We start from the raw sequence: 19499 nt of genomic DNA on the forward strand, positions 1-19499 counted from the left end.
CGTGTGTCTGGGTATGCGTATGTCTGGGTATGCGTATGTCTGGGTGTGCATGTGTCTGGGTGTGTGCGTGTGTGTGTCTGCGTGTGTGTCTGCATCTGTGTGTCTGTGTGTGTGGGTGTGTCTGTGTGTGTCTGTCTGTCTGTATTTATCTGTGTGTATGGGTGGATGACAGCACGACCTGATGACGTCACTGAATTATACCAATTACTTTATAACCGGGATCACATTTAAAACTATTAGCTATGGGAGATAGGATGCGCAAACATGGAAGATGACAGCACGACATGATGACGTCACGGAATTATTCAAATTACTTTATTAACAAGACGTATCCACGGGACGGGCCAAACGGTATAAACATTTCAACTGTAGATAATTATCATGGGAGGGCACGAACACGGAAGAAGGCACTTGGATTATGCAAATAGAAGGCAAATTTGATAATATTAGCCATGGGAGATAGGATGCTTGAACACGGAAGATGACAGCACGATATAATGACGTCACAGAATCATGCCAATTACTTTATAACCGGGATCACATTTAAAACTATTAGCCATGGGAGATGGGATGCACATTTTAAAATATTAGCCATGGGAGATGGGATGCACAAACGCGGAAGATGACAGCACGACATGATGACATCACTGAATTATTCAAATTACATATTAAAAAGATGTATCCACGGGACGGGGCCATACGGGATAAAAATTTCAACTGTAGATAATTATCATGGGGGGGCACGAACACGGACGAAGGCAATTGGATTATGCTAATTACTTTATTAAAAGACGTATCCATGGGACGCGCCAGACATCATATGCATGTATGCAAACGGGATAAAAAATGTAAACTATAGATGATTATCATGGGGGGGCACGGACACGGAAGAAGGCACTTGGATTATGCAAATTACTTTATTAACACAGTGATTAATGTTGGAGGGGCTCACAAACAGAAGCAGCTCCTGTCCTGAACAAAAAAATGCAAAGAAAACCGGCTTTGGCTGTCTTTCTGAACCCATTTACACACCTGATTGAGAGGGGCGGGGGTGAGGCTAAAGCACTTTCAGCTGAACTGTCGTTGCGCATGTGATCAACAGGGAAGGGTCTGTCTAGAGACCCTGCACTGTTAATCACAGCGTGACGTAATGCAAGCCCTATTAGACCCCTGCTGTCTCAGGCCATTCACATGGGCGCTGCTGGAATCACCAGCAGGGACTCTGTAAGAGGCTTGGCGCCCTTACAAGCTCCTGAGAAGCATGGCGTCATCTATCCTGTGCAATAGGGAAGACATAACCGGAGCCTGCAGTCCCGTTTTACAGGGTACCGGTACTCTCTCTGGCTAATAAAAAAGTGCCGGTACTGAGGGCCTGAAAATTCAGAAGTGCCGGTACTCAGTACCGGTGAGTACCGGCCCATTTAAAGCACTGGTTAAGAAGAAAAAAGGAATCTTTCATTGGCAATTTTTTACTTACCCTAAAGATCAAAAGAAAGTGAATGCGCCAAAAGTAACCTGCACGATATGCAATTCGGAGCTCTCAAGGGGAAATCCAAATAAAAAATATTCCTTTTCTATACACACCATGCAGCGGCATGTTAAACAAAGGCACCCTGAGCATTATGCAAAAGCATCGACAAGAGCCCTGGCCACGCTATTACCATCAGAGGTGGCCAGCACATCTTCTGGTGGACGACCTGTATCTCCATCGAGTGCTGAGATGGACTTGAGACCATATCTTGCGAAGGTGCACATGAAATGCAACGAGTGTGGAGAAATTCTTTTGTACGGAGAGCAGAGCCTCGTTCTTATTCAACTCAAAATTGAAAGTCATAAATGCCCCAAGAAAAGATACATTTCTTTACTTCATTTTCATAGTATTACATACTGAAAAATGTAGTAGCAACTTAAAAAAATCGAAAGCATCATAACACTTGTTTCCAAAAAAAACAAAAAATACGTTCTTTTCAGAACTACCTCTTTCTACCAAAACGTGCTCCAAGAGCATATTAAGAGATGTTTTTTCGCCGCTTTATTTTAGTGCGAGACCGGGTGCGCGCACCCTCCTATCGCGTACAGGACCTGACACTTGCATGTGAAGTCATGTGACTTCAAAACAACACTTCTAATTGGTTCTTGGTAGTTTCTATTCTGCAATTTACACGCAGCACTCCACCCACTTCCATCACTTTCTTTTCTACTCTCAAGAGAGAACAACGTTGAACATCTTCCCGAAGACTTCGCTGCAATGGCTACCGTTCCGCATTCATCTTCCGAATCTGAAGGAAATGAGCGACCACCTTTGACAAGAAAAACGGAGGCCACGCTATTACCATCAGAAGTAATCAGCACATCTTCCGGTGGACGACCTGTATCTCCATCGAGTGCTGAAATGGACTTGAAACCATATCTGGCGAACGTGCACATGGAATGCACGAACTGTGGAAAACTTCTTGTATACGGAGAGCAAAGCTTTACTCTAATTAAACACAAAATTGAGAGTCATAAATGCTCCTAGAAAAGTTAAATTTCTTCACTTTATATGGATAGTATGACATACTGAAAAATGTCGTAGCAACTTTAAGAAATCAAAAGCATCATAACACTTGTTTCCAAAAAAAAAAAAAAAAAAGTTCTTTTCAGAACTACCTCTTTCTACCAAAACGTGCTCCAAGAGCATATTATGACATGTTTTTTCGCCGCTTTATTTTAGTGCGAGACCGGGTGCGCGCACCCTCCTATCGCGTACAGGACCTGACACTTGCATGTGAAGTCATGTGACTTCAAAACAACACTTCTAATTGGTTCTTGGTAGTTTCTATTCTGGAATTTACACGCAGCACTCCACCCACTTCCATCACTTTCTTTTCTACTCTCAAGAGAGAACAACGTTGAACAGCTTCCCGAAGACTTCGCTGCAATGGCTACCGTTCCGCATTCATCTTCCGAATCTGAAGGAAATGAGCGACCACCTTTGACAAGAAAAACGGAGGCCACGCTATTACCATCAGAAGTAATCAGCACATCTTCCGGTGGACGACCTGTATCTCCATCGAGTGCTGAAATGGACTTGAAACCATATCTGGCGAACGTGCACATGAAATGCACGAACTGTGGAAAACTTCTTGTATACGGAGAGCAAAGCTTTACTCTAATTAAACACAAAATTGAGAGTCATAAATGCTCCAAGAAAAGTTAAATTTCTTCACTTTATTTGGATAGTATGACATACTGAAAAATATCGTAGCAACTTTAAGAAATCAAAAGCATCATAACACTTGTTTCCCAAAAAAAAAAAAAAAAAAAGTTCTTTTCAGAACTAACTCTTTCTACCAAAACGTGCTCCAAGAGCATATTATAGGATGTTTTTTCACCGCTTACATTTAGTGCGCGACCGGGTGCGCGCACCCACCTATTGCGTACAGGTGTCGAGACACGCATGTAAAGTCATGTGACTTTAAAACAACACTTCCAATTGGTTCTTACTAGTTTCTATTCTGCAATGTACACGGAGCACTCCACCCACTTCCCTGGAAAACCAGTTTATCGAAAACCTTTTAAAACTCCTCTTATGAAATATTCGACATCGTTCACATAGCAGAGTTGTATATAGCACTATATACACTCCGTCCCTTAATTATAAGAGACTTATTGCTATGTGAGAACAACCTTTGTTTTCACGCGATAATGTGAAATGCTGAGCCTGTTACATAATTTTATTTCACATATATGTTACTATTCTCCTTCGAGCACTAACACCGTAGAAAATACCACCAATAGCGGTGATATTTTTTACACCAAGAACGGGCGATTTGTATCGATTAGAGCCCTTACAATTATAAAGTTTTATTTCCTAAGTCTCTGATCTCACACTGTGCAACGTGGCTCCCCTGTGTCGTAATGAGGTCCATAGACAAAAACTACAGGGCCAGCATTATACACATGCACAGAACCACAAAACCACAAGAGCCACCATGTTAATATATATCCTTAATATAATAAACCTCTGAGAACAAATGCATATTTCCGTGGCACCCCATAAAAGTAATTTGGCGTCCTCTGACTCTGCTTCATTACCAAACACCCTAATCCCCCGCCCCCCTCACTCTTCACTAAACTCCACACTCCACCCCACCCGGACCCCCTATTACAAACCCCCAACCTACCCTCCCTGCCCAAACCCACCATGAACCTCAAACCGCCCCTGGAAAACTTATAAGACACAGGATTACCAAAACTCAAAGAATAGGCAACAGGCAGATAATCTAAATAGTACATAAAGGCACATATTTTTTCCATAATACTATTGAAAAATATGTTCTATTTTTTATAAATCTATCATGCATCTGACCCTCTAGAACCGCTTTCAAAACGTGAACTATAAACCTCTACTTTTCATTTTCAAACCATACACTTTCAATTACATTATTTTTTTTTTTACAATTCATTTAATGTTACACACCTTTTCTAAAATACACCAGTCCCTATTATTTATAAGGATTTATTTTCAGTCTTCATCAGTGACACTTTCTAAACATATAATGAAAATCACTGTAACTTTTTAAACGACAATGCTAACGCGGTAAAAATAACCCTTCATTTCCTTTCCTTTAAGAATGCAGACTATCTACCCCACGCATGCGTTTCTTGATCTTTGTATTTGGCAGCGAATACCGACCTTGAATCGGAAGACATGAACAAGACCTCCATTGTCACATTTAAAACTGAACGTTGCATCTGCTCACACACATATCTTTCACTTAGCTAACATTCACAGAAAACAGCATTGATGTAAAAAAAAATTGACCTTGCTTTACAACTTGGTCAAATAACTCCCTTATTTTTTAACGCATCCTCCACTTCAAGAAAAGCTACTTTTTTGATAACTACTAAGCAATATATAAGTGACTAGACTCCTAAAAAATTTATCAAGTCATTCTGCTCCTCTCCACTGCATAGCCGGCGACCTAATTCTGTGGAGTTGCTATACAACCGGCAGTGCTGCGCCGTTTCCTGTACCATCTTGGGAAATTCAAAATGGATGTCCCTCCTGCCTTCGCAAACGAGCCGGACTACTTAGAACTATTTCGACAGAGAATGCTTCTGTACTACGGCACCTTACCACTCTCAACTTTGAATACTTCATATCGATTATCATTTCGATATTCGTATTTCACCTGTGTGCAGCCTGTATTTCATTGCCTGAGCTGTGATTTCACATGGGCCCTGGATTTATGTCTCTGCAATTTGGTACCTCCTGAACCGAATTACAATCACCTCATGAATCCGTTACTTGATCATGAACAGCTTTGTTACAACGGAGGGTTTATGGCCTTTGCAGCGATACAAGGAGTTCTGGGTCATTGGAATATATTCGCAGCGGCGCAAGATTTCCTAACAGAGAGCTACATCGAAAACCCACCGAGCTGTCCTATGATGGTAAAAGACGCTCCAATAATGACAGATCATGAATGCTCCTTTCATCTTCTCAATTGGATGGCTGACATGTTTTCAGATGATAACAATGATTTCCTGTTAAAAGCACTTGCTGCATACTTTGCCTACACAATGGACGGTTAACTCTTTCCTAACAGAGAACTACATCGAAAACCCACCGAGCTGCCCTCTGATAATAAAAGAGGCTCCGATTTTAACAGATCATGAGTACTGCTTTACTCTTTTCCATTGGATAGCTGACATACTTTCAAATCATAAAAGTGATTTCCTGTTACAAGCAGAAGTTACCTATTTTGCCTAAATAATGCTTCAATAACTCTTATACAAGCCATTGACGTCCTCATTTCCTTTTGCTTCCCTATATTCTTCACGTTCTTTTCCATATTTTCTTTTGAAGAACAGATCTATTGGCTTTACTAACACTGGACATTATGATTTCGTGTTGTTTAAATTTTGGTCTTTTATGTGGACTACATTTGTTTCTTCAGCTACTCGATTTTCAACTTTTTTTTTTTACAGTATAATCTCAACAATTCTATTGCATATCTTATCTAAGGTTATTTCAAACGTACTCGATGCAAAACTCGCTAATATATGCTACATGTACCCTAATTAATGTGTAAATTATAAACGAGTTTTTTATAACTGTAAACGCCATTTCGCATCTCAACTGCTTATTTCCACCTCACACGCCTCTGCTCCTTTAATTTTCTATAAAATTATTAATTTAAAATACTTTACAGAAAAATATGTTCTTTCAACAATATTTCCATTGTTACTTGTGCTGTATTTCAAATGCAATACTGCAACCTTCAAAAGATATCTCAATACAGTAGTTCTCCTCAATAGTGATTTCCGCAGCATCCAACAGATTACATACATGCACCTCTCGCCATTTTGTCGCTTTTGGCGCCTTTTTTTCCCCGTACACGGTAACATAACACAAACTTGATAGTGCTTTGCATGTAGACAGCTGATTGATAAAGTAATGATGTATAACCACTTGCATTTTCATATATCGTTTCTAAACTGAAAGGCCAGAGACCTTCTTCCATTTATTAAAATATAATATACTTCCTTATAAGAGTGTACAATGTTTTTTTCCAACTATATTCATTTTTCTTCAACTATAGCGTTTGTATTCCATGTACTACTGACAATACCAATTACTGTGTTTTTTGCAATTTCTGTACTCATATTACATAATGATTTGCCTTTAAAACAGTACATTTCTAAATAAACATTTCAAATATTCACGGTTTCTCTTTTAATCCATAATCTCAACTGAAATGATTTCATATTGAAAAACTATTCATGGGTTCCACATAACCTTAACTGTAGTCACTGAGGACCTTATTTATGAAGACCTTCCGCCGCCGCTGCCTCATTTTTTAAAATAGGAAACAGTGACGCACCGGTGGCGCAAGACCTTCATAAATAAAGTCCTGAATGTTTTCTTTTCTCGACCTCACTTACTGATACTAGAACCTGCAAGCCAATTACGACCCGTGAACTTTTTCTTAGTAGGTCGCGCACCGTACAGACAGTTATACCACTGTTAAAAAAAAATTTTTATTGTTACCAAGCACCGCCACAGTTCCGCTTCACTCAGAGTTAATCACTGCTCCCACGCTACTACAGGCCAAACGCTATGTCGTATTTCTCTCCTTATCACCCTTTCATCTCTACAATAACAAACAGTTCTCCGCCTGCCACCACAGAACAGAGTCAGACGCAGAGGCACCAAAGAGTGAACCCATCACCAACTGCCATCTCCGGCTGTTTCCATGGTTACACCTCATTCTGCACCTTGCTGAAGGCACAGGTCAAAAGTTCATGTCTCAACGTTCTACAGCAAACTAAGAAGACTGTTTTCCCTCTAGAAACACCTGCCAATCCACAGCTCTGTTACATGTCTTGTGTTTTCACACCCAATAGTACTTCTCGTTTAACATAAACATTAACATGCAACGTACTGTTCAATGTCCACTTATTACAATCAACCAATCATTTTTATTTTTTTAACCACACCCAGCCTCTTCCTTTTTCTTTATTTAGAATTTCAACTTCTAACTACCATTCCACTTCCAGAACCGATCGGAGGACGACTACAAATCCCTTGAAAATGAAGGTCTGGCTAATAGGACACAGTTATATTCACTGGAGTGAAAAATATGCAGTAAGCAGACGAATTTGCAACCTCGGCTTACCAAATGTACACATAACATGGATTGCCAAAAGAGGATTGAAATGTCACCAATTGATTCCATTGGTGAAAACTTTTATGCATCTCCCAGAACCAGACCTTATAATTGTGCACTGTGGTGGGAACGATCTAGGCACAATCACTGGGGTAGGTCTGGAAATGCTTCTAAAAGACACCTTTCGACAATTGATGACACTTTTTCCTCGATCTGCCTTGGTATATTCCAATATATGCCAAAGACAGAAATGGAATTGGTCCAATCAACATTGTGCACAATTTGAGAAAGCAAGGAGACATGTAAATAAATCTGTTTCTGCGTTCCTCAGAGATTATAGCATGGGTTCTATTTACCACAACAACTTGCGATACCACATGCAAGACGTCTATAGGAGAGACGGAGTTCATTTCACGAATGAGGGAAACAGAATCTTCCTCTGCAACATCAGGCTCTGCATCGGTACTTACTTATAAATGCAGAAAACACTCAATTAACACAAGGGCTCTTTTCAGAGCCACCTTATATCTAAGCACTCAATTTATCTCCCTTTTCACACTCTTGTAATTAGGTGTGCGCGACCGGGTGCGCGCACCCCGTATTTCTTTTGGGGAAAAAATTATATCTTTTCGCGTTTAAGGGCATTACTGCACACCCCGAGAAAAGCTAGGCAGCAAAACAATCTCTACCTTCTCCCCTTTCCATGTTTCAACGCTTTGAAATGAACATTATATTTACTCGCAGTGACAAAATGGCGAACAAAACTTCCTGATTTCCTTCGATTCGAACGTTAACAAACGTCACGCAGCAAAAAAAAATTCCGCTCACGCGCAGCCGCTTGAGTGTGCGCACGCGTGCGCGCCTATAGATATATAATTGACTTTAACTTTAATTTTCTCAACAACTACTGAACGGATTTACACCATTCCAAAAAAAGCGTAATCTGCGAACCGGACTCTACAGTTTTGCCAAATTTCTTATAAATCCATTCAGCCGTTCGACCTGTAGCCGAGTTTAAAGGTCCTATGGAAAATAACATGCAGAAAACACGTTTTGGGACCCCCCTTATATCTCAGCCCCCACTTGACCAATCCCCCCCAAACTTTCAGGGAAGGAGCGCAGCGGACCGAGCCATCTTCTTTGAGAAATTCGCTAAGATTCTTCAACCAGGGCCAAAGTTATTCCAAATAGAATGTTGAGGATTTCCTATGGAAAACAATCCTAACTATAACTACCTACTGGCGACCGCCAGTAGGTAATATATATATATATATATATATATATATATATATATATATATATTACCTACTGGCGATAGCCAGTAGGTATATATAGTTAGGATTTTTTCTCTATGGAACTTTTGAAAATTCTATGCCTAATAACTTTGGCGTTTTGTGGACAGAATTGGCTGAAATTTTCAGGAAAATGGCACATTTTGTTTCTGAGCAGCTCCTGGAAATTTGGGGGGGGTTCGTCAAGGGGGGGCCGAGAAAAAAGGGGGGTCCCAAAACGTGTTTTTCCCATGTTAATTTCCATAGGGCGGTTGGCCTCACTTTTAGCCCGAACGGCTGAATGGATTTCCACGAAACTTGGCAAAATTGTAGGGACTGTTAGCCCGATGTGCCTTTGCTAGGTCTCAATATATGTGCTTCAGTGGATTTTGAGAAATTAACGTTTAAAACAAGATATATATCTGTAACAGCGCTCCGGGTAGCGCTCCGGTTAGCGAACTTTTCGCGTATCGGAACTTTGCGAAGCGAAGCTGATTGGCTCTTCGGTGTCTGTCAACATTCTAAACAGTCCGGAGCGGCCGCCATCTTGTCTCTCGGTAGGATCGAGAGACAAGAGGAGGCCAAAACAAAGGGGGAAATGAAGGAAAGGGGGCAAGGTAGACCCCTTATGACCCCCTAGGATTGATGAGGGGGATATTATAGAGCCACGCGGGGCCCCAAAAAAAAAAACATCCGATTTTTTCGCCGTAGAGACGCGTCTTGGTAAGCGAACCGGGCAGCTAACCGGGAAGCTAACCGGCAGTGTAACGGGAGTCTGAGGAGTAGCTGATTTGCTGTCAACTTTGTAAACAGCCCGGAGCAGCCGCCATCTTGTCTCTCGGTAGGATCGAGAGACAAGAGGAGACCAAAACAAAGGGGGAAATGAAGGAAAGGGTGCAAGGTAGACCCCTTCTGACCCCATAGGATTGATGAGGGAGGATATTATAAAGCCACGCGGGGCCAAAAAAAAAAAATCCGATTTTTTCGCCGTAGAGACGCGTCTTGGTACGCGAACCGGGCAGCTAACCGGGAAGCTAACCGGCAGTGTAACGGGAGTCTGAGGAGTAGCTGATTGGCTGTCAACATTGTAAACAGTCCGGAGCGGCCGCCATCTTGTCTCTCGGTAGGATCGAGAGACAAGAGGTGGAAAAAAAAAAGGTGTAAATGAATGAAAGGGGTAAGGCAGACCCCTCCTGAACCCCTAGGATTGATGAGGGGGCTATTAAAGTTCCCTGCGGGGCAAAAGAAAAAAAAAATTGCGATTTTTCGCGGTAAAGGTGCTTCCTGGTACGTTAACCGGGCAGCTAACCGGCAGCGTAACGGGAGTCCGACATATTGTGTTTTTTGAACGTTTGTGATATGTGCACGTGTGGATTTTGTCTAATTAAGGTTAAAAAAATATATATATATCTTTAAGCGTGTTCTGGCGCGCTTACGTTTTGGGTTTGGTTTGCGCTGCAGAGACGATACGTCACGGTTATGTGATGCATCATGAGGCGTCTCACGGGCTACGTGATACGTCACTTAATAAAGAATATATTTTACAGCTATAGATATTAGCTTTTAAAAAACCAATGAAATTCACAGAAAAAAACATAGGTTATAGACCATATATAGTTAGGAATTTGCATTTACAAAACCTTGAAAATTCACTGAAAAAACCATAGGTTATAGACCATATATAGTTAGGGATTAGCATTTAAAAAACCTTATTTTATTTGCACAAAACCATTGAAATTCCATATATAGTTAGTTGCACTAACTATATATCGCGGACCCGCAATCCACTGCTAATGATGTCACATATTACATCATTCATGACATGGTCAGTGACATCACTGATGACATCACTGATGACATCTCAAATGACATCACTGATGACATCACTGATGACATCTCAAATGACATCACTGATGACATCACTGACATCTCATTTGACATTACTGATTACATCACTGATGATATCATTTATGTGATAATACATCTTCAGACTCTAATATAACCTTAGATACACTCAGTGTAAACAGGCACTCACAGACTGTCACACATCCATGGAGTTACTCACACACCTAGTCAGTCATGCAAAGAATCAATCACATCTCCATTTCCTCAACTATACAGTTATACACACCTTACTTATTCAAACATATAGTAACACATATTTACTCTCTTATACAATCCTTGATACAAGTTCACAATGATTCATACAGCCACTCACACATTCACTGGCTCTTATGTTCAGTTATTTATATATGTCAACTCTCACATGGAGTGTGTTTTACATATGTACTTACTTTGACATGTAGCACTGAGATATCCATTCACTCACCAATATACTCATGCACACAGTCAACTGTCCATACAGCTGTTTCTACATGCACTTTTGAACCCATACACCTAGGGAATCAACTGCTCACACATCTATGCACAGAGTTATACACCTCCCAGCCACCCACACACATACTCAGTCTCCCATACAAATACTTGGGCAACCATTCAATAACCCATATAGTTACTGATATAGCTACTGATTTAAACATGCAGCAGTTTACAGAACAACATAAATAATGATTGCCAAATTAAGACACTTTAATCACTAACCCATACACTCAGTGAGACACATTTAATCATTCTCTCATACAGTCAGTCATGCACCTACTAAATCCTTCATCCAGACACTTATACATCCACTCATTCTTCAATATGTAAGACATATTTTAACTTTACAGAAACATACAGTCACTGGGTGTTGTCATCAGTGATGTCATCAGTGATGTCATTTGAGATGTCATCAGTGATGTCATCAGTGATGTCACTGACCATGTCATGAATGATGTAATATGTGACATCATTAGCAGTGGATTGCGGGTCGGCGATATATAGTTAGTGCAACTAACTATATATGGAATTTCAATGGTTTTGTGCAAATAAAATAAGGTTTTTTAAATGCTAATCCCTAACTATATATGGTCTATAACCTATGGTTTTTTCAGTGAATTTTCAAGGTTTTGTAAATGCAAATTCCTAACTATATATGGTCTATAACCTATGGTTTTTTCTGTGAATATATATATATACACACATATATATACACACACCACTTCAGTCATTGACTATCTTGCCTTGTAAATTACATTTATCTGACCATGTGCACAGCCACCTGAAAATTAGTGCATTTCAGTGCCAGGGATGCTGGGTCAGGCCTTTTGTTTTTCATGTTATAGCTACAGGTCTCTTTTCATATCGTTCCTTCTTCTCCTTTTATTTTCATGATGAAAGCCTGCCACACCTCCAAAGACAGTTCTAACTCACTGCTTCCTTGTCGCTCACTCCAACTGCAGTGTACCCCAACATGTACAGCCACTGCATCTAAACCACGTGACCACCATGGAATAATATTGTTATAAGGTTTCATTGTTTTTAACATTGAAAAATGGCCAACATGTTGATTTTAAACGTGGCAGTTAGATGTAACTATAAAACAACCATATAGGGTCAACCCCTTGCCACTTTAATAACCTTGAAGAGAAAACAACTTAAAACTAGCATAAGAAATAGCCCTTACGCCTCATTTTTTCACCTTTCTCACCACTGTTGTAAATATCGTTTTTTTAAAACCACTTCACTAACGAAGTTCTAGTGCGATCTTTCGCCATAATGGTACCACCAGTACCATTACACTTGAGCCGCTTATAGCCTGCACCCCACCGCTATTAAGCCGGCTGTCATAACCTTTGATCAATATTTCCTAGTGACTCTTTTTCCCCCTGTATGTTTTGTCCTTGTACTCTATGTTATATGTACAGGTGATCTTGAGAAGGGAATCCCCCCTCTCACAGTTAGATACACTTTAGGGCGTGTAGACACATAGCCTGCACTACACACCCACTAGTTTTAATCACACACACCCTTTTTATCAGTCCTGAAGAAAGCCAGCATATTTATAATGCACTGGCTGAAACATGTTGACACTCTAAAGGACGTGGGAGGTCGTAACTCGCCTCTAACGTCCCACAGCCTTATTTTTAACCGCTGACGGAGGCCCAGATAATAAGGAGTCTTTTCCCTCTGGGTACTGGGACCCCCGCCAAGCCGTTTTATACCCACAATCTTATCATCCTTCACCGCACACACAGTGACATACCTGCTCCGCTGTAATCAGGCGTCGTAGCACACCCGGGACACGCTAGGTGTCACTGGGTGGGCCCGATGATGAAGCATGCCACCAACTAGGTTGGTGGGTGAGGGCTTTCTAAAGACACCCAGCAGGTGCCACCACCAATTGACAAAACTAAACTGAGTCACCATGATCTTTATAATATAAATATCATACCAACCCCATTCTTAGCTAGTCTCTTTTTGATTAATTGACTATAAAACAATACACTATGTACAGCACCATTGCAAGACGGCCACCTGCTGTTGTGTTTAATTTCATATTGCAAGCATATGTCTGCCATTTTTAGGATATAGCTTGTTTTCTTTTTTTATTGTTCTTTAATTTTTTGCCTATGTTGCTGAGTTTGTGTATGCATTTTATTGTGGTTGTGTGAATGGGTGAACGCAAGAGTGACTCAGTGGTGAACAGATGCATGAATGCAAGGATGAGTAACATAATGCATGTATGGTGACTTATTCTGTACCTAAACCCATTAATGTCTAAAGAGGCAATTTCATATATAAGCCACACCTATTGATGTTGCCAATGCTTGTTATCAACCTTCAAGTGGTAGCTAGTCGATTTTCCTGATTGCACATCTCAGCACTCGATTGCGCACACAAGCTAGAAACATGTGCACACAAACATTCTGTTGCCGCACACAAGAACGAATAATTAGAGGGAACATTGATCACCACTGACAAATGGGCAAGGAGAAACACACACCACCCTCAAGAATAAAGTCACTGACTGGTTAAATTAAAATAGACCACTACCACAAGACGTAACTAGCAGAATTTTGATGGTCCGAAGAGTAGCATGGGTAGGCCAAAGAACTAAGGACTTCGTGGGAGAATGTGTCCTAATTAATTTTAGGGATACAAGGACAGTCTCCCATGTATGCCAGTGGCTCTATCCCATACCAGCGTCAGCCATTCAGTCACTTCCCCTCTCGTATTTCCACCTGCTCCACCGCACAATACTAGTGATAGGGGTGCAGGTTGGTACTGGGCAGCCTCTACAACAAGAACAGAAACAAGACAGGGTAGACGAAGAGAATCTCTGGTAGCTGAGGACATGTGTCTATATAACAGATTCAGTTCCTTAGATATGGTGGATTGACTAATTCACAGTGAACTGGATATCAACTCCTGGGGCATACAGGGGGCGAATAGTGACATGAAGAGGTTGGAAATAGGAGGATGCATGCAGGAGGAAAAACTGATAGGGAATGACACATGTGGTGCGGTAGCCCTAATAAGTCCAGCAGATACATCCAAATTTCAATTAGCTAGACAGCCTGTAACTGATATCAGTGGGGGGTGGCAAGCCGATGATTGGTAATGGCCGTAGAACAGGCACCATAGAAGTGGGAAATGAGGAACAAACTGAGAGAAGAGTCCCTGCCATAAACCTAGAATCTATAAAAATTGTGGCATGGAATCTTGCTGGACTATCTAATAAAATCATATGTCCAGAATGGGGATCATTTATGGATAAAAATGACGTGTTCCTTTTCCAGGAGACATGGGCACGCACGGAGGAACGCAGAGTGGGATTTGCCTACTTCCCCGTCCCGGCAGTATGGAGTGGGAGGGGGCGTCCCTCTGGCGGCCTTACAACCTGGGTCAGAATACACCTGGGCTGTAAGGCTAGTACTCTTACCACCAACTCCAGAGATATACAATGCGTGGTTCTTGCTTGGCCTAATCGCTTCAAGCTAGCATTGATTAATGTTTACTCACACCCAGTTAGAGCAGACAGTGAGCCTAATACTATTGATGATCTTTCCACCTTTATTTAAACTATTCTGAATGATTGCAATATAGTGGTAGGGGGCGACTTAAATTGTCATTTTGAGCCCCTACAGGGTTTAAATGAAGGTTCCCTTACAGCAGAGGATGACAATTCGTCAATCCCCATGACCCAGGCCCCGTATGTTAGGGCATGGTCTCCACTAGCTGTCCAAGTCACTGCACTAACCATCACCTATTCCCTACGAGCATGTAATGCTCATACCCAATCGGACATTCCAGCCAAACACACATACAATAAACCTGGTCGAACATCACATCTCGATTATATCCTGGTGGAAACCAGGCTATGGCCGAATGTTATCGATTTTGTTGTAACACCAAGAGAGGACAGTGACCACAATGCCTTAATTTGAGAAATGGCTTTGCCAAAGATCGGCAGGCCTGGGGATCTATCGAGGGGCGAAGGTATTAACAATCTGACCCTGACAAACAATAGTCGCAGAATAAGATGGGCGCGATTAAAGGAAAAACCAGAACAGATTGTGAAACTATATAATCTGGCAGTTCCGCTGCTGGTAGAAGCTGCTGTCCTGAATGACCAACCACCATCCCCTGACTCTCTCGTACGGATAGAGGCCCTGCATGGGAGCCTAGTAAGCATGGGCAAAATTTGCGAATTCGCGATCCGCGAACTGGTGCGAAAACAAACTCGCAATCTGCAAAATTTGCGAATTCGTGCGAATTTGCTGTTTTTGCCATTTTGCGAGGGTTTTGTACAAGGTCGGGAACGCAAACTTACTTGTGTGGTTGCAACGGTCGCGACCATGTTGCTTCTACGTGTCCAGCCTGTTTGCGACCCTGTGGTTTATCGCGGCCACCCTCTGGTTCACCAATGCCACCCTCTGGATTATCACTGTCCCCCTCTGGTTTATCACAGCACCCTCCGGTTCATCACTGTCCCCCTCTGGTTTATCACAGCACCCTCTGGTTCATCACTGCCACCCTCTGGTTGATCACTGCCATCCTCTGGTTCATCCCTGCTGCCCTCTGGTTCATCACTGCCGCCCTCTGGTTTGCCACTGCCACCCTCTGGATCATCACTGTCCCCCTCTGGTTTATCACAGCACCCTCTGGTTCATCACTGCCACCCTCTGGTTGATCACTGCCATCCTCTGGTTCATCCCTGCCACCCTCTGGATCATCACTGCCACCCCCTGCTTCACCAGTGCCACCCTCTGGTTCATCACTGCACTAAGCTTGCCCATTCGTCAAACGGTGTGAAACAAAACTATGATACAGCAATAGCTCTAGGCACTGAGTGCAGTCCTCTGGGTTGCCCTTGCTGTCTATTCCAGTCTTCTTAATGTAAGTGCTTTGACAATTTGCAACAACAAAATGTAATTGTTTACACCAAGTAAAAGGTAGCAGTGTCCTTTTTGATTTGAGAGGAGCACATCCCATACCGCTAGTGTTTCAGGGACTATTCTGCACACAAAGAAGTATGAACAAGATGATAGGTGCAGTTCGACTTTTGACATACCTCAGTCCGAACAGAAGATGAAGCCCCCAATCCCCTGGCCGACTATCTAGAATGTCTGACCAATGATTTTACAACCCAGAAGAACAGAAGAAGACTACCTCTGAGTCCCGGCCTATCTGAGTCACTGAAACATGACTGCCAAGTGCAGTAGTTCAAACCTTTCACTCACTCACTAGTAAACAAAAACCACACAGTGTTTGTTAGTTTTAAAGTTTTATTTTCAATTAAGAAATGAATACACTATTTCTTTATTTTTAATAGCGTAGTATTCTGATGGATGAAGATGACGTTAAAGTTGCAACAACATTCCCATGAATGAAATTAGTATGACTCAAAATTAATAATAGTTAACAGACACATGAAATTATTAGAATAACTGGCGGGAGCCCCCACCTTCTTTAAAGTATTAAAGTACTGCTGGTGATGACTTAGTAGTAGTTGGTGAATTGTCTGGCAGAAGGGCAATGGAATCTTCTTTCTGTAATGAGAAAAATGGTGCCCGTTAAGCAAGCATTCATCAGTTGTCATAAGAAGAAGTGAAGCATTTAATGGAATAAGCATATAAAAGGTTAACACCCTCCCCAAACCCGTTACTTTTTTTCAATCCCAGTAATAAAAAAAATGTGTTATGTAACATTTTCTTCCGTTACGAGATAAAATAGGGGGTTGTGTTTGGCATCTGGCGCCAACAGGAGGAGCTGGGGGGGAAGACTCGGCGGCGGCGGCCGGTGGTAAGTTATTATACTCCTTACTTATTGAAATTTTTTTGAGTAGCCTCGCAAAGGAGTGTATGATGTACTGTACAGTAGTACACAGTACACTAGTATAAGTACACTCTACTGTCAAGAACATTTACTAATTTAGAACTACTTTTTGAGCTATCACGGAGAAGACAGTCAACCTTGACTTTTAATAGCATTAGCGGCGGTACTTCTCTGGTAACCAATGGCCCCCTCTATTTCACTTCAACTCAGCTGGCAAATTTTTATCGTGAAGCCAAGTCATATCAGATGAAGTTTAGGGATGTGAAGAATGAAAAGTTAAAGAAGGGTGAAACGAAGGACGAGCAAGTCTTAAAATTTATGACTGTAAAGAATGGTTTTGTTGAATGCAATTCAACATAAGAAGACAGCGGTTTCCAAAATATAATGAAAAAGGTGTTCGTTGGTTTTTGACAAAAATAAATTTTGGTACACTTGAGACATTAAGAAGAATCATAGACGTACTTTCGAAGCCTGGATGTTATCTTCTTTATCCTCCTCGTCAATAGCAGAGGTGTATGATGAAGAAGAGCAGACACTGAGTGGAAGAAGTATGGCCAGTGGCAGTGCCACCCCTATAGAAAAGTAAGACATTCAGATCCCCACTTGCATGTACTGCTTAAAGTACTGCGAGTCTTCATCATCATGGCCTGTGTCTGTATTTCTTGGGTGAAAGCTGAGTGAGCTGCCATTATGGCGGCTAGCACAAGTTCACATACCAGTGATTTTGATTGCAACCCAAGAGAAAAAAAGTAGAAAAAGGCCTTTCTTTAGGACTCTCTGACTATGTATGTAGTACTGAGCCCATTCATAGTGCTGCTAGAAAATTCCTGAAACTCCCGGTAAGGTCACAGGCTTACAAAGACGGCGGAAAGATACATGCCAAAATGTTATACTGTTACAACAGGTATCTGTGCACACATCGCCTTTTACAGAGTAAATGCTTTAGGTAATCAAACAACACAACCAATAGACAAACAATGTGGAAGTAGTCTTGATAGAAGTTTTTCTTCAAATCAGATTTTATCCACCACGCCCAGCCAACACGTGTTTCGTCAGGGCTAGTAGCCCACAACTTCATCAGGGCTCCTGCGGGCAGCGGTTCCAAAGCTATTGCCACAATGGCTATGTGCTCTCAGCCGGTTCTAATTTCGACCCGGCTACCAGGTACTGTCGAGGTTCTCGCTGATTCGTCTCAGCCGTCCGTGTGATGGTTAATACCAAAGATGCGACACACCATAGGAGTATCTGTGTGAGCAGCAGGTTAAGCCGTACTGCTTTCCAGCGTCTCCGCGTGCAAATGCAGAAGTAATTTACAGTTTACACGCGGAGACGCTGTAAAGCTGAGACGGCTGAGACAAATCAGCGAGAACCTCCACAGTACCCGGTAGCCTGGTCGGAATTTGAAGTGGCTGAGAGCACCTAGCCATTGTAGCAATAGCTTTGGAACCGCTGCCCGCGGGAGCCCTGGTGAAGTCGTGGGCTACTAGCCCGTAGGGAAACACGTGTTGGCTGGGCGTGGTGGATAAAAATAAAATCTGAATTGAAGAAAAACTTCTATCAAGACTACTTCCACATTGTTTGTCTATTGGTTGTGTTGTTTGATTACCTACAGCATTTACTCTGTAAAAGGCGACGTGTGCACAGATACCTGTTGTATCAATTATGTTTGGATCTTGGTCCTAATTGGAGGTTTAGGTTCTTCCTCCTATCTGGGGCACCCTCAAAATAGTGGTTAGAAATTATAAATAACGTCACATACGGGAGGCGCCAGTTGTGGATCGACAATCAAAAAAAACCTGGTCCGTTATCTTCAAAATCTCGCTACTTATAAAGTATGTTCAGCTCTTCTATGACACAGTTACTAAATTCGAAAATGTGTTCAAATTCTGTTGTTGATTTTCCATACTGAATTTCTTCTGTTGTAGCTCCTTGTACATAAACACTTCTTTTTATTTATACTATAATATCAGCTCATGTGGTGATTCATAAAAATTATATTAAGTATTAATGTTTGAAATAAAACAATATTTTGTACATGAGTATTTTCTATTTTCAAAACATTGGGAAATGAAATACAATAAATAGTGTCACTCTACATTGTGTCAAGGGCTTTATTTATCCTAACTACTGTGTTGCAAAGTTAAAACAGACACAACAGCAGTGCCCCCATTACGTTGTCAATTAGGGTGAAGGGAGGCAGACAAAAAACAACACTGCCACAGACGCTACCCTGTGGAACTCATTCTGAAGAGACGTAGAAACATACTGTAAATAAAACGGAATACAAGTAAAGAAAAAGAACCGTTTATATGCTGCTCTCTAACGAAAAGCAATCTAATTCCAATTTGAA

The sequence above is a fragment of the Lissotriton vulgaris genome, chromosome 2_1 (assembly GCF_964263255.1).
Source record: "Lissotriton vulgaris chromosome 2_1, aLisVul1.2, whole genome shotgun sequence".
Lineage (NCBI taxonomy): Eukaryota > Metazoa > Chordata > Amphibia > Caudata > Salamandridae > Lissotriton > Lissotriton vulgaris.